Genomic DNA, 15,249 nt, shown 5'->3' with positions numbered 1-15,249 from the left:
CCTCTCATCTCTGAACTCTTTGATCGCCTCCAAGGTGCCCACATCTTTACCAAACTGGACTTAAGAGGTGCTTATAATCTCATCCGCATCAGAGAGGGGGAGGAATGGAAAACGGCATTTAACACTAGAGATGGACACTTTGAGTATCTGGTCATGCCCTTTGGCCTGTGCAACGCCCCTGCCGTCTTCCAAGACTTTGTTAATGAAATTTTTCGTGATCTCTTATATTCCTGTGTTGTTGTATATCTGGACGATATCCTGATTTTTTCTGCCAACCTAGAAGAACACCGCCAGCATGTCCGCATGGTTCTTCAGAGATTTCGTGACAATCAACTTTATGCCAAAATGGAGAAATGTCTGTTTGAATGTCAATCTCTTCCTTTCCTAGGATACTTGGTCTCTGGCCAGGGACTACAAATGGATCCAGACAAACTCTCTGCCGTCTTAGATTGGCCACGCCCCTCCGGACTCCGTGCTATCCAACGTTTTTTGGGGTTCGCCAATTATTACAGACAATTTATTCCACATTTTTCCACCATTGTGGCTCCTATCGTGGCTTTAACCAAAAAGAATGCCAATCCTAAGTCATATCCTCCTCAAGCGGAAGACGCCTTTAAACAGCTCAAGTCTGCCTTTTCTTCGGCTCCCGTGCTCTCCAGACCTGACCCATCTAAACCCTTCCTATTGGAGGTTGATGCCTCCTCAGTAGGAGCTGGAGCGGTCCTTCTACAAAAAAATTCTTCCGGGCATGCTGTTACTTGTGGTTTTTTTTCTAGGACCTTCTCTCCGGCGGAGAGGAACTACTCCATCGGGGATCGAGAGCTTCTAGCCATTAAATTAGCACTTGAGGAATGGAGGCATCTGCTGGAGGGATCAAGATTTCCAGTTATTATTTACACCGATCACAAGAACCTCTCCTATCTCCAGTCTGCCCAACGGCTGAATCCTCGCCAGGCCAGGTGGTCTCTGTTCTTTGCCCGATTTAATTTTGAAATTCACTTTCGGCCTGCCGATAAGAACATTAGGGCCGATGCTCTCTCTCGTTCCTCGGATGCCTCGGAAGTAGAGCTCTCTCCGCAACACATCATTCCTCCTGACTGCCTGATTTCCACTTCTCCAGCCTCCATCAGGCAAACTCCTCCAGGGAAGACCTTCGTCTCTCCACGCCAACGCCTCGGAATCCTCAAATGGGGTCACTCCTCCCATCTCGCAGGTCATGCGGGCATCAAGAAATCCGTGCAACTCATCTCTCGTTTCTATTGGTGGCCGACTCTGGAGACGGATGTTGTGGATTTTGTGCGAGCCTGCACTGTCTGTGCCCGGGATAAGACTCCTCGCCAGAAGCCCGCTGGTCTTCTTCATCCTCTGCCTGTCCCCGAACAGCCTTGGTCTCTGATTGGTATGGACTTTATTACAGACTTACCCCCATCCCGTGGCAACACTGTTGTTTGGGTGGTCGTTGATCGATTCTCCAAGATGGCACATTTCATCCCTCTTCCTGGTCTTCCTTCAGCGCCTCAGTTGGCAAAACAATTTTTTGTACACATTTTTCGTCTTCACGGGTTGCCCACGCAGATCGTCTCGGATAGAGGCGTCCAATTCGTGTCAAAATTCTGGAGGGCTCTCTGTAAACAACTCAAGATTAAATTAAACTTTTCTTCTGCATATCATCCTCAATCCAATGGGCAAGTAGAAAGAATTAACCAGGTCCTGGGTGATTATTTACGGCATTTTGTTTCCTCCCGCCAGGATGACTGGGCAGATCTTCTACCATGGGCCGAATTCTCGTATAACTTCAGAGTCTCTGAATCTTCCTCCAAATCCCCATTTTTCGTGGTGTACTGCCGTCACCCTCTTCCCCCCCTCCCTACTCCCTTGCCCTCTGGTTTGCCCGCTGTGGATGAAATATCTCGTGATCTTTCCACCATATGGAAAGAGACCCAAAATTCTCTCTTACAGGCTTCATCACGCATGAAGAAGTTTGCTGATAAGAAAAGAAGAGCTCCCCCCATTTTTTCTCCTGGAGACAAGGTATGGCTCTCCGCTAAATATGTCCGCTTCCGTGTCCCTAGCTACAAATTGGGACCACGCTATCTTGGTCCTTTCAAAATTTTGTGCCAGATTAATCCTGTCTCTTACAAACTTCTTCTTCCTCCTTCTCTTCGTATTCCTAATGCCTTTCACGTTTCTCTTCTTAAACCACTCATCATCAACCGTTTCTCTCCCAAACTTGTTTCTCCCACTCCTGTTTCCGGCTCCTCGGACATCTTCTCCGTAAAGGAGATACTGGCCTCCAAGAAGGTCAGAGGGAAAACCTTTTTTTTGGTCGATTGGGAGGGTTGTGGTCCTGAAGAGAGATCCTGGGAACCTGAGGACAATATCCTAGACAAAAGTCTGCTCCTCAGGTTCTCAGGCTCTAAGAAGAGGGGGAGACCCAAGGGGGGGGGTACTGTTACGCCGAGCGCTCCGGGTCCCCGCTCCTCCCCGGAGCGCTCGCTACACTCTCGCTACTGCAGCGCTCCGGTCAGATCCACTGACCCGGTGCGTTGCGATACCGCCTCCAGCCGGGATGCGATTCACGATGCGGGTGGTGCCCGCTCGCGATGCGCACCCCGGCTCCCGTACCTGACTCGCTCTCCGTCGGTCCTGTCCCGGCGCGCGCGGCCGCGCCCCCTTGGGCGCGCGCGCGCCGGGTCTCTGCGATTTAAAGGGCCACTGCGCCGCTGATTGGCGCAAGTGGTTCTAATTAGTGTGTTCACCTGTGCACTCCCTATGTATACCTCACTTCCCCTGCACTCCCTCGCCGGATCTTGTTGCCATTGTGCCAGTGAAAGCGTTTCCTTGTATGTTCCTAGCCTGTGTTCCAGACCTCCTGCCGTTGCCCCTGACTACGCTCCTTGCTGCCTGCCCCGACCTTCTGCTACGTCCGACCTTGCTTCTGTCTACTCCCTTGTACCGCGCCTATCTTCAGCAGTCAGAGAGGTTGAGCCGTTGCTAGTGGATACGACCTGGTCACTACCGCCGCAGCAAGACGATCCCGCTTTGCGGCAGGCTCTGGTGAAAACCAGTAGTGACTTAGAACCGGTCCACTAGCACGGTCCACGCCAATCCCTCTCTGGCACAGAGGATCCACCTCCTGCCAGCCGGCATCGTGACACTGGCAGTGGCTGGGCCCCCTCTCAGACTGGAAGCCCCACCATCAGTCCGCCCCTTCTGTGCTGTAAGCGGCTGCAGCAGGGGGGCATGTGCCGACACATAAACTGCCAGTCTGTTCAAAATTTTGAACTGCTGCTGTTCTAGACAAATACTGTTTTAAGCATAGTGAAGCGTATTGTACTTACCTGATATGCGCAATAAGTATGTCAGGCAGAGTAGTGCCAGGACGCGCACAGTGGAGTGGCAGAGACCTAAATTCATCAGGCAGGTCTGAGGTCTGAGCAGGTCAGGCGCAGGCAGGTCTGAGCTAGCAGTCATGTCTTGACCAGCAACCCAGCAGCTGTGACTGATCGGTTCACTCGGTCATCCACTTCATCCCAAGTGATATCCGACGCTCCTAGTCAACAGTTGGTGGCTTCCTCAGACTCAACCCTCACTTGGCATGGCCCTTATGCTGATGCTGCCACCTCAAGGCTCTTTCATTGTGCTGCTCTATGATCTCCTCATGCTAATGCTATCTATTCCACGTTCTGTCATTGTGCCACCATATGGTCTCCTCAATCTGATGCTACCACCTCCAGGCTCTGTCATTGTGCTGCCAAATGGTCCCCTCATGCTGATGCTGCCACATCCAAGCTCTCTAATTGTACTTCTCTATGGTCTCCTCATGCTGATGATGCACCTCCAAGCTCTCTCATAGTGCCACCATACGGTCTACTCATGCTGATGCTACCACCTCCAGGCACTGTGATTGTACCACCATATGGTCTCCTCATGTTGATGCTGCCAATTCCAGGCTCTCTAATTGTGCTGGTCTATGGTCTCTTCATGCTGATGCTTCCACCTCTAGGCTCTCTAATTGTGCTGCACTATGGTGTCCTCATGCTGAAGCTACCATCTCCAGGCTCTCTCATTGTGCTCCCATGGATACTGCAAAAACATAATTTAGGTGCTGGTCCCCAGTTTCAGAAATTTCTCTGCATAAGGGTCACTTTCAGGACTGCCGATGCTGCTGCCACCTCCAGGCTGTCTCATTCGGCCACTATATGGTATTCTCATACTTCAGCCACCTCCAGGCTGTGCCATTCAGCCACTATATGGTCTCTATGTGGTCTCCTCATGCTTCAGCCAACTCCAGGCTGTGCCATTCAGTCACAATATGGTATCTTCATGCTGCCACAAACTCCAGGCAGTGCCATGTGACATGTGACTCCATGTTAAATGTGGTCCTTTGTACCCACACGCTGGGGCCCGGGACACTAAAATTTGGGAGTTAAAATTTTAATTTCAAAATCCTCAATTTCATTTTCAAAATCTTACATTTAAATTTCAAAATCTTACATTTCAATGGTCTCCTCAAGCTACTGCCAACTCCATGCTGTGCCATTAAAACACTATATGGCCTCCCCATGCTTCAGCCAACTCCAGGCTGTGCCATTCAGACCCTATATGGTCTCCTCATGCTTCAGCCAACTCCAGGTTGTGCCATTCACCCACTGTATGGTCTCCTCATGCTTCAACCAACTCCAGGCTAGTTCATTCAGCCAATATATGGATTACTGATGCTGCTGGGCCTGGGCCAAAATTTTTTTTTAATGGTAGCACTAGCTACCATAAATCTTCAATTTTAATTTACAAATTCATCTTTTAATCTTAGGGATCGTGAAGTCCTAGTGTCTACTCATGCTGCTGCCAGCTCCAGGCTTTGTAATTCAGCCACTATATGGTCTCCTCATATTGATGCTATCTCCAGGCTCTGTCATTGTGCCGCCATGTGACATGTGACTGCTTGTTATATTTGGTCTTTTGTACCCACACGCCGGGGCCCAAAAACTTGGGAATTAAAATTTTAATTTCAAAATCCTCAATTTCTATTTCAGAAATTTAAATTAAAAAATCTTAAATTTCAATGGTCTCCTCATGTTTCTGCCAACTCCAGGCTGTGCCATTCAGACACTATATGGTCTCTTCATGCTTCAGCCACCTCCAGGCTGTGCCTTTCTGCCACTATATAGTCTCCTCATGCTTCAGCCACCTCTAGGCTGTGCCATTCAGCCACTATAGGGTCAAATCATGATTCAGTCACCTCCAGACTGTGTCATTCAGCCAATATATGGGTTAATTGATGCTGCTGGGCCTGGACCTAAACATTTTTTTATGGTAGCACTAGCTACCATAAATCTTCAGTTTAAATTTAAAAATACGTCTTTTAATCCTAGGGATTGTGAAGCCCTAGTGTCTACTCATGCTGCTGACAACTCCAGGCTGTGCCATTTAGACACTATATGTTCTCCTCATGCTTCAGCAAACTCCAGGCTGTGTCATTCATCCAATATGTGGTTTACTGATGCTTCTGGGCCTGGGCCTAACATTTTTTTATGGTAGCACTACCTATCATAAATCTTCCATTTAAATTTTAAAATTCATCTTTTAATCTTAGGGATTGTGAAGCCCTAGTGTCTACTCATGCTGCTGCCAACTTCAAGCTTTGCCATTCAGACACTATATGGTCTCCTAATGCTTCAACCTACTCCAGGCTAGGTCATTCAGCCAATATATGGTTTATTGATGCTGCTGGGCCTGGGCCAAAAACTTTTTTTTATGGTAGCACTAGCTACCATAAATCTTCAATTTAAATTTCAAAATTCATCTATAATCTTAGGGATTGTGAAGCCCTAGTGTCTACTCATGCTGATGCCAACTCCCGGCTGTGCCATTCAGCCACTATATGGTCTCCTCATACTGATGTCACCTCCAGGCTCTGTCATTTTGCTGCCATGTGACATCTGAATCCTTGTTATATTTGGTCCTTTGTACCCACACGCCTGGGCCCGGGACACTAAAACTTGGGAGTTAAAATTTCAATTTCAAAATCCTCAATTTCAAAATCTTAAATTTATATTAAAAAATCTTAAATTTCAATGGTCTCCTCATGCTTCTGCCAACTCCAGGCTATGCCATTCAGACACTATATGGTCTCCTCATGCTTCAGCCAACTCCAGGTGTTGTCATTCAGCCACTATATGGTCTACTCATACTTCAGTCACCTCCAGGCGGTGTCATTCAGCCTATATTTGGTTTACTGATGCTGCTGCGCCTGGGCCTAAACATTTTTTAAGGTAGCACTAGCTACCATAAATCTTCAATAAAAATTTCAAAATTCATCTTTTCATCTTAGGGATTGTGAAGCCCTAGTGTCTACTCATGCTGCTGCCAGCTCCAGACTGTTTCATTCAGCCACTATATCGTCTCCTCATGCTTCAGCCACATCCAAGCTGTGTCATTCAGCCATTATATGGGCTCCTCATGCTGCCAACACCTCCACGCTGTGTCATTTAGCCACTGTATGGTCTCCTCATGCTGCCAACATCTCAACGCTGTGTCATTCAGCCACTATATGGTCTCCTCATACTGATGCCACCTCCAGGCTCTGTCATTGTGCCGCTCTGCGGCAGTGATTCTAAAAGCGATGCCTGTAATCTGCATGTCATTCTGAATAACTGTGCAACTGCGCAGCGGCTAGTGATTGGCTGATTCATCCGACCATCGGCAACCATGAAGTGAATTGCGGTGGAGACCGGAGCCGGTTACCGGAGGCCCAGGGGGAGCGGAGGAAGGTATGTACATCTTTATTTTTTTACTGCCGGGGCAGTGCCGTGGATTGCAATTTGCCTTTGCCTACCATTGGTTCCTGCGGGGGCTGGGGGGGGTGTGTGTGAGTGTCACGTGACATATTTAATACTCACGCATCGCAGCTCACGGCAGTCTCACTTGGGCTATCACAGGGAGAGGATCTCTCCCTGTGATAGCCTGAAGCTGCACGGAGCTCTCATAGCCTCTGTGGACTGATTATTTATTGCCTCCCGCCAGCGCGCTCGTTCGCCACCGCTATTGGGATCCCTATGCCCCATAGCGGCGTTATCAGCTTGTCACTCGCCAGCGTGCTCGATCGCCATGGCTATCGGGATCCCTATGCCCGATAGCGCTGACAACCACTTGACTCCCTGCCCGCTGCTCTACTCCCCGTCCCCTGTTAACTCTCAGGGAACGGGGAACAGAAAGTAGAGCAGCGGGCGCAGCTAAAGTAGTGCTGCGCATGCGTGTGTAGCTAAAGTAGTACTGCGCATGCGCAGCACTACGCAAATAGTGTAGGTAGGTAGATTAGTGTAGGTTGTAATTTAGCATAGTTTATGCACCAAAACTCCCAGCATAAGGCTGCCCAGGCATCCTGGGAGTTGTAGTTTAGCTTAAATTAGACAGCAAAAGGACTGCAACTCCCAGCATGCCCAGACAGCTTAAGGATGCCCAGGCATGCTAGTAGTTGTAGTTTAGGACTACAACTCCCAGCATGCCCAGACCGCTAAAGGCTGCCCAGGCATGCTGGGAGTTGTAGTTTAGCTTAAATTAGACAGCAAAAGGACTACAACTCCCAGCATTGCCGGGCAGCTAAAGGCTGCCCAAGCATGCTAGGAGTTGTAGTTTAGCTTAGATTAGACAGCGAAGGGACTACAACTCCCAGCATGCCCAGACAGCTTAAGGCTGCCCAGGCATGCTGGGAGTTGTAGTTTAGGACTACAACTCCCAGCATGCCCAGACAGCTAAAGGCTGCCCAGGCATTCTGGGAGTTGTAGTTTAGCTTAGATTAGACAGCGAAGGGACCACAAGTCCCAGCATGCCCAGACAGCTGAAGGCTGCCCAGGCATGCTGGGAGTTGTAGTTTAGCTGATGGGACCACAACTCCCAGCATGCCCAGACAGCTGAAGGCTGCCCGGGTATGCTGAGAGTTGTAGTGCAGTGAAGGGACCACAACTCCCAGCATGCCCAGACAGCTAAAGGCTGCCCAGGCATGCTGGGAGTTGTAGTTTTACACAGGTATAAAGTAGTTAATGTAGTGTTAGCGAGACTTTAGCGTAGCTAGCGTAGCGTTAGCTCAATTTTGGCGTAGCTTTAGTTTAGTGCTAGCGCAGTTTTACAGTTTTTAGCGTAGCATAGTGTTAGCGCAGTTGTAGCGTAGCTTAGTGTTAGCGCAGTTTTAGTGTATTCAACGTAGCTTAGTGTTAGCGCAGTTTTTGTGTATTTAGCGTAGTGTTAGCGCAGTTTTAGTGTAGAGTAGCTTAGTGTTAGCACAGTTTTAGTGTATTTAGCGTAATGTAAGCGCAGTTTTATCGTATTTAGCGTAGCTTAGTTCTAGTGCAGTTTTAATGTATTTAGTGTAGGGTAGCGTTAGCACAGTTTTAGCGTATTTAGCGTAGCGTATTGTTAGCGTAGTCTTAGAGTAGTGAGCGCAGCGTAGTCTCGGAGTAGTTAGCGTAGTGAAGTATTAGTCCAGTTCTAGCATAGTTGGCGTAGTTGTACACGGGTGTAGTGTAGCTAACTTAGTTTTACAGGCAGATGAAGTGTAGTTTAGAGAGTTTAGCGTGGGGTGTAGCTTACCTTAGTCATAAAGTGAAGGGGCTACAACTCCCAGCATGCCCAGACAGCCAAAGGCTGTCCGGGCAGGATGGAAGTTGTAGTTTTGCAAATGTAGCAGAGGCAGTTGCGCTCTGCTACGATAATGTAGTATACGGCAACCTGTATAGATGGCTGGATACGGTGATCACAAGGCCACTTACCCACCTCCGTTCCTGCTCAGTCACTGGACTTGTAGCAATGCAGTAAGATGACAGAGCTGGAACGGGGGTGGTAAGTTAGGCTCTCCAGTTAATAACCCATTTTTTTTGTGTTTTTCTTCTCGTTTCAGATACGTGAATGCGGAGGACTACATCGGAATAGGTGGACTACGACGATGACCTAGATTTATTTCTTTTCTTTTAATAAAATGGTTAACAAGGGCTGTGGGGGAGTGTTTTTCCTAATAAAAATGTTTGAACTTGTGTGTTTTTTTTTATTACTTTACACACTTAGTAGTGGAAGCTGTCTTGTAGACGGAGTCCATTACTAAGTCGGGGCTTAGCGTTAGCCCCAAAAACAGCTAGCGATAACCCCCAATTATTACCCCGGTACCCCCCGCCACAGGGCTTTTTTACCAAAAAAGTGTGTGGGTGGTTACCTGTATTTTCAGCCAAAAAAAAACACACACAAGTTAAAACATTTTTATCAGGAAAAACACTCCCCCACAGCCCTCGTTAACCATTTTATTAAAAGAAAAGAAAAAACTGCAGGTCATCATCGTAGTCCACCGCTTCCGATGTAGTCCTCTGCATTCACATATCTGAAACGAGAAGAGAAACACAAAAAAAATGTGTTATTAACTGGAGAGCCTAACTTACCACCCCTGTTCCAGCACCGTCATCTTCCTGCGTTGCTACAAGTCCAGTGATGGAGCAGGAACAGAGGTGGGTAAGTGGCCTTGCGATCACCGTATCCAGCCATCTATACAGGTGACCGTATACTACATTATCGTAGCAGAGCGCAACTGCCTCTGCTACTTTTGCAAAACTACAACTTCCATCCTGCCCGGACAGCCTTTGGCTGTCTGGGCATGCTGGGAGTTGTAGCCCCTTCACTTTATGACTAAGCTAAGCTACACCCCACGCTAAACTCTCTAAACTACACTTCATCTGCCTGTAAAACTAAGCTAGCTACACTACACCCGTGTACAACTACGCCCACTATGCTAGAACTGGACTAACACTACACTACGCCTTCAGCTGTCTGGGCATGCTGGGAGTTGTGGTCCCATCAGCTAAACTACAACTCCCAGCATGCCCAGGCAGCCTTCAGCTGTGTGGGCATGCTGGGAGTTGTGGTCCCTTTGCTGTCTAATCTAAGCTAAACTACAACTCCCAGCATGCCTGGGCAGCCTTTAGCTGTCTGGGCATGCTGGGAGTTGTAGTCCTTTTGCTGTCTTATTTAAGCTAAACTACAACTCTCAGCATGCCTGGGCAGCCTTTAGCTGTCCAGGCATGCTGGGAGTTGTAGTCCTAAACTGCAACTCCCAGCATGCCTGGGCAGCCTTAAGCTGTCTGGGCATGCTGGGAGTTGTAGTCCCTTCGCTGTCTAATCTAAGCTAAACTACAACTCCTAGCATGCCTGGGCAGCCTTTAGCTGTCTGGGCATCCTGGGAGTTGTTGTCCTAAACTACAACTCCCAGCATGCCTGGGCAGCCTTTAGATGTCTGGGCATGCTGGGAGTTGTAGTCCTAAACTACAACTCCCATGCTGGGAGTTGTGGTGCATAAACTAAGCTAAATTACAACCTACACTAATCTACCTACCTACGCTATTTGCGTAGTGCTGCGCATGCGCAGTACTACTTTAGCTGCACACGCATGCACAGCACTACTTTAGTTGCGCCCGCTGCTCTACTTTTTGTTCCCAGTTCCCTGAGAGTTAACAGGGGACGGGGAGTAGAGCAGCGGGCAGGGGGGCAAAGCGGTTGTCAGCGCTATCGGGCATAGGGATCCCGATAGTGATGGCGATCGAGCACGCTGGCGGCCACAGAGGCTATGAGAGCTCCGTGCAGCTTCAGGCTAGAGGATCTCTCTCTGTGATAGCCCAAGTGAGACTGCCGTGAGCTGCGATGCATGAGTATTAAATATATCACGTGACACTCGCACCCGCCCCCCCCAGCCCACGCAGTAACCAATGGTTGGGGGGTGGTGTGCGAGTGTCAGCCTATAGAATGTAATGGAGGTGGAGCGCTCGAGCAGGGAAAACTGCTGAGTCAGTCCATTACATTCTAAGGCAAATTGCAATCCACGGCACTGCACCGGCACTATGGGGGACAATTTTTATAGTCTGGAGTTCTCCTTTAAAATTTTCTATTTTCTTTTAAACTATTATAACAATACAGAGACCACCAATCATTCACCAAAAATATTTGGTACAAAAGCATGCAAAGTAGCAAATGATATAACAAAGACAAGCATAAGATGGTAAGTAAGGTAAGTTATTCTTTAGTCAAGAGTTATACCATTTGCTGGAGTGGGACTGGCTTGTTCTGGGAATGAAGGGTAGAAAAACAGGGGGATAAACCCGACAAACAATGTATGATGAGCATAGTGAGGTAACATAAAACAAAACAAAACCAAACAAATAAAATAGAACAAAACAAGGACAAACAGGTAGAACGAGCAGATAGGTATCATGTGATATCTTCTAGGTGTGTACGGGGGAGGGGGGGGGGGGAATGGGTGCCAGATTCTAAGGAAAGAAGCTCTAGTGCAGGATTTCTTCCAGGCAGTAGAGCTGGTCCACCTTGTTAATCCAATGCTGGATTTCCAGGAGTTATTGAGAGTTGTTGGGGAGAAGGAGTCTGGCTGCCGGGAGGAGGGGATGGAAAAGAGGAATTATCAGGAAGAGTTGAGTGGAGTTGTTGACCGAGAGAAAAGCAACATCGGGAATGCATGGGATGGAGGAGTGGCAGACAGAGTTACATCTAAGAAAACATATCAAACAGAGGCACATAGCTGGGCACTGTCCTGATTGTATGATGCCTAGGATCAGGGCTGCAATCAGGGGGGTACAGCCAGTACCCCAGTAAGAGGCCCGAGCTCCCAAGGGGGCCCAGCTCCGCTGCACCCCCCTGCAGTGGCTGGAGGACACATACAGATCAACCACTGTGTCAGTCTGTCAGAATTCAGGTCCTGCGCACCGCAGCTACAGCAGCACACACACAGGTCCTGAGACTGACAGCTGATACAGTGACCAGAGGTCCGGAGGCTACAGAGTCTGTACTACATTCTGTACAGACAGGATGCTCACTGCTGCCTCTACTGTCTGCCTCCTCCTCACTGGTTTTGACTCCTCCTGCAGATGGCACACAGGAACAGGAGCTGCTCAGGGGAAGATCTGCCACACTGGGTGTGAGGAGAACCTGATCATATTACTATGCGAGGGAGGCTGTGTACTGCTATGTGTGAGTGAGTGGCTGGATAGGGGGGCCTCTTATGTGGAGACTGAAAGTCCTGCTATGTGTGTGTGTGGGGGGGGGTTACTTGAAAGGGGGGCCTCTTATGTGGAGAGAAGGGGGGCAGGGGGGTCTGAGAGTCCTGCTATGTGTGAGGGGGGGGGGTCTGGATAGGGGGGCCTCTTAAGTGGAGAGAAGGGAGGCAGGGGGGTCTGAGAGTCCTGCTATGTGTGAGGGCGGTCTGGATAATGAGGCCTCTTATGTGGAGAGAAGGGGGGTAGAGGGTCTGAGAGTCCTGCTATGTGTGAGGTGGGGTCTGGATCGGGGGGCCTCTTATGTGGAGTGAAGGGGGGCAGGGGGTTTGAGAGTCCTGCTATGTTTGAGGGGGCCTCTTGTGTGGAGAGAAGGGGGGCAGGGGGGTGTGAGAGTCCTGCTATGTGTGTGTGTGGTGGGGGGAGACTGGATAGGCGGGGCCTGTTATGGGGAGAGAAGGGGAGATGGGGGGGCTGAGAGTCCTGCTATGTGTGAGGTGTGTGTGTGTGTGTGTGTGGGGGGGGGGGGCTGGAGAAGAGAGACCTGCTGTTACTACTGTTTATTGTCTTTTAATTGCGGGACACTATGAATTACACTCAGGTCCCCCAGGTGTGTCGGAGTAATCATAATTTATAAATGCTGCCGCAACCTGGGAACTATTGCTTGGGGTGGGTCTTAGGACCAATTACCCAGGTCCCTGTGCAAAATATAACTACGAAAATAGTAAAAAAACATATTTAAACAATCACCTCTCAAAAACTGAAACATTGCCCTGATTGTTTAAAAAAAAAAATCCTGGCTCCTAGATTCAACACAAATTTGTTAAAGGGGTGCTCTGCTACTTTACTCTTTATTCCCTATCCACAGGATAGGGGGTAAGTGTCTTATCCTGAGGGGATACTGCACAGCGCCCTGGCTCCCTTTGCACATGAAGCGGGGTTATCTCCAGCACTTATGTATCTCTGGCTCTTCCATAGAGATGAATGCGCTAAGAGAGCGACATGCAGGAAATCGTGAGGGGTTTCTCTGGTCGGACCCCTGAGTTTTAGCCATGGTAAAATAGTCTTGTTTATTTTAGTATGTTACATTTGTCGGTTCTAGGATTAGTATGTCCGTTCTGCTTAGTCTGTGTTCACACTGTGTTAGTCTAGTATTACCTGTGCTCCTTATGTAATTATTCCTGTTTGGTATCTTGGAGTCTGTTCAGACTCGTCCGATTTTAGTCTAGTTTTTCCTGTGCTCTGTTAGTAATAATTCCTGCTTGGTATCATGAAGTCTATTTTAGCTCATCCAATTCTACTCCTGTGTTTCATGTTTTTATATTTCTGTTTCCTACTGGATCAACATCCTGATCACACGGAGGAGTGTGCCCACTGGCCAGTAGTCTATTTGGTTTTATTATAATGGCTACTCCTTTTGTGGAGTGGGGTGTCCAGTTTGTGTGTTCTGTGTTCCAGTGTGAACAGTGTCCTATGTTCCTGATCAGTTTAGTGTCTAGCTTTCAGTTTTTCTGCTCATCCCTTGCAATTCCTTGTTTTTGCTGTATACTCGTACCAGGCCTAATTTTGCTCATTTTATCAATGTCTGCCATTTGTCTGATTCCAGTTTGTTAACTTTTTGTTTATTCACTATATTCTGCCCTGTTTGTGAGTTTATATTCTGTCTGGTATATCTGGTTGTCTGGTAGTTTTTACGTTCTCTTTCTGGCCTGTGACCGACTATGTATATTATTTGCTTTTACACCACTGCACTGTAGCGCAGGGAGGGACCGGCTCCAAGTTGTTGATTCACTGCTTAGGGTGTATGAGCAAGTAGGCAGGCACTAGGGACAGCTTAGGGCTTACTCTTGAGATTTAACTCTGGATTTCCCATATCTCATCCCTGGATGATATACATTATGTGCCCTCTGAAAGCTTGCTGCTACATATAAAAGGTTTCTTGGGGAAGTATAGTGATCCCCAACCACCATTCTTGTCTATGGATTAAATTTGCTTTTACAACATATCCGTCAGATCAGATCAAATTTAGGGAATTAAGAGACCAATCAAGTTCCTCAAACCATTCCTGAACATTTGTCAGTGTGGCAGGGCACTGATCCGTGAGGGGCTCCATAGAATATAAGGCTAAGTTTCCACTTTTCTTTTCTGGCAGTTTTTGGAAAATGGCCACTTCAGTTTTTGAGCCAAAGTCAGAAGTGGATCCATAAGGGAGGAGAAGTGTAAGTCCTTCCTTTATATGTCCTATTCCTTTTGAATACTTTTCTGGCTTTTGCTCAAAAACTGCAGTGGCAGATATCCAAAAACTGCCAGAAAAAAAAAAAAAGTGGAAACTTAGCCTAAAGGAGTCTGTCTCCTGCTATGACTGCCGAGCCGGGGAGTGAAGTGCGTCACTGCATGCTTTACCTGGCCATGTCTAGTGATTGGTAGTGAACATGCACATTTTTTTTTACACATAAAAATGGTTAAAGGTGCCAAGAGTCAAAGAGGCGTTCTCAAGACCCTGGAATGCCTCCTTGCTCCCCTCCCATCCCTGTCCCCTCTAAAATTACAGTCAGCTGGAAGCTCAATGAGAGCAGGAATGAGGAATAAGATTGGGAGGCTGAGCCCTGACTACAATCAAACAGGGATAGGGGTAGAAGGGGGAGAGAAGAGCTGTTCCAGCCCTTAGCACTTCAGGGGCTTAAACTTGTAATATGTGACTCCTTGTCCCAAGAGCTACCTAACAGTGTCAGCAGTTTGGAATGTGAATGGCAGCTGACAGATTCCCTGTGACAGCTTAGAATAATTTCCTCTGGTAGCATGCTTTTTTTCTTCTCTATGCATAGCCCATATCTATCTGGTATATCTTGTACTTCAGCTAGAAAAAGAAGTTCTGCTTCAACTTCTACCTCATGGTGATCTCACAGATGAATGCAAAAAGACTTTAAGAATATAATTGAAAATGTATCCTGTAGTGGAATAAGTATTATCAAGGGATGGAGCAAACAGATCTACTGTCTGGTGGTATTTTATCATAAGGAGGGAGACGTTTTCCATCTGATCCTTGTAATTTTCTTGGCAGCTTTTCCTCGAGAAGAACTGTGATTTATCCAGCAAGTGTCACATCAGTAAGATCCATCTAGCTGCTGCATTATGAGAGTACAGACAGGTGAGCCTGCCTCTTATGCATCTCCTTCTGATAAAGAAAATTAAAAACCTGAATTAATTAAAT

Source organism: Hyla sarda, chromosome 2, assembly GCF_029499605.1.
Source record: "Hyla sarda isolate aHylSar1 chromosome 2, aHylSar1.hap1, whole genome shotgun sequence".
NCBI lineage: Eukaryota > Metazoa > Chordata > Amphibia > Anura > Hylidae > Hyla > Hyla sarda.
This window is presented reverse-complemented; position numbering follows the sequence as displayed.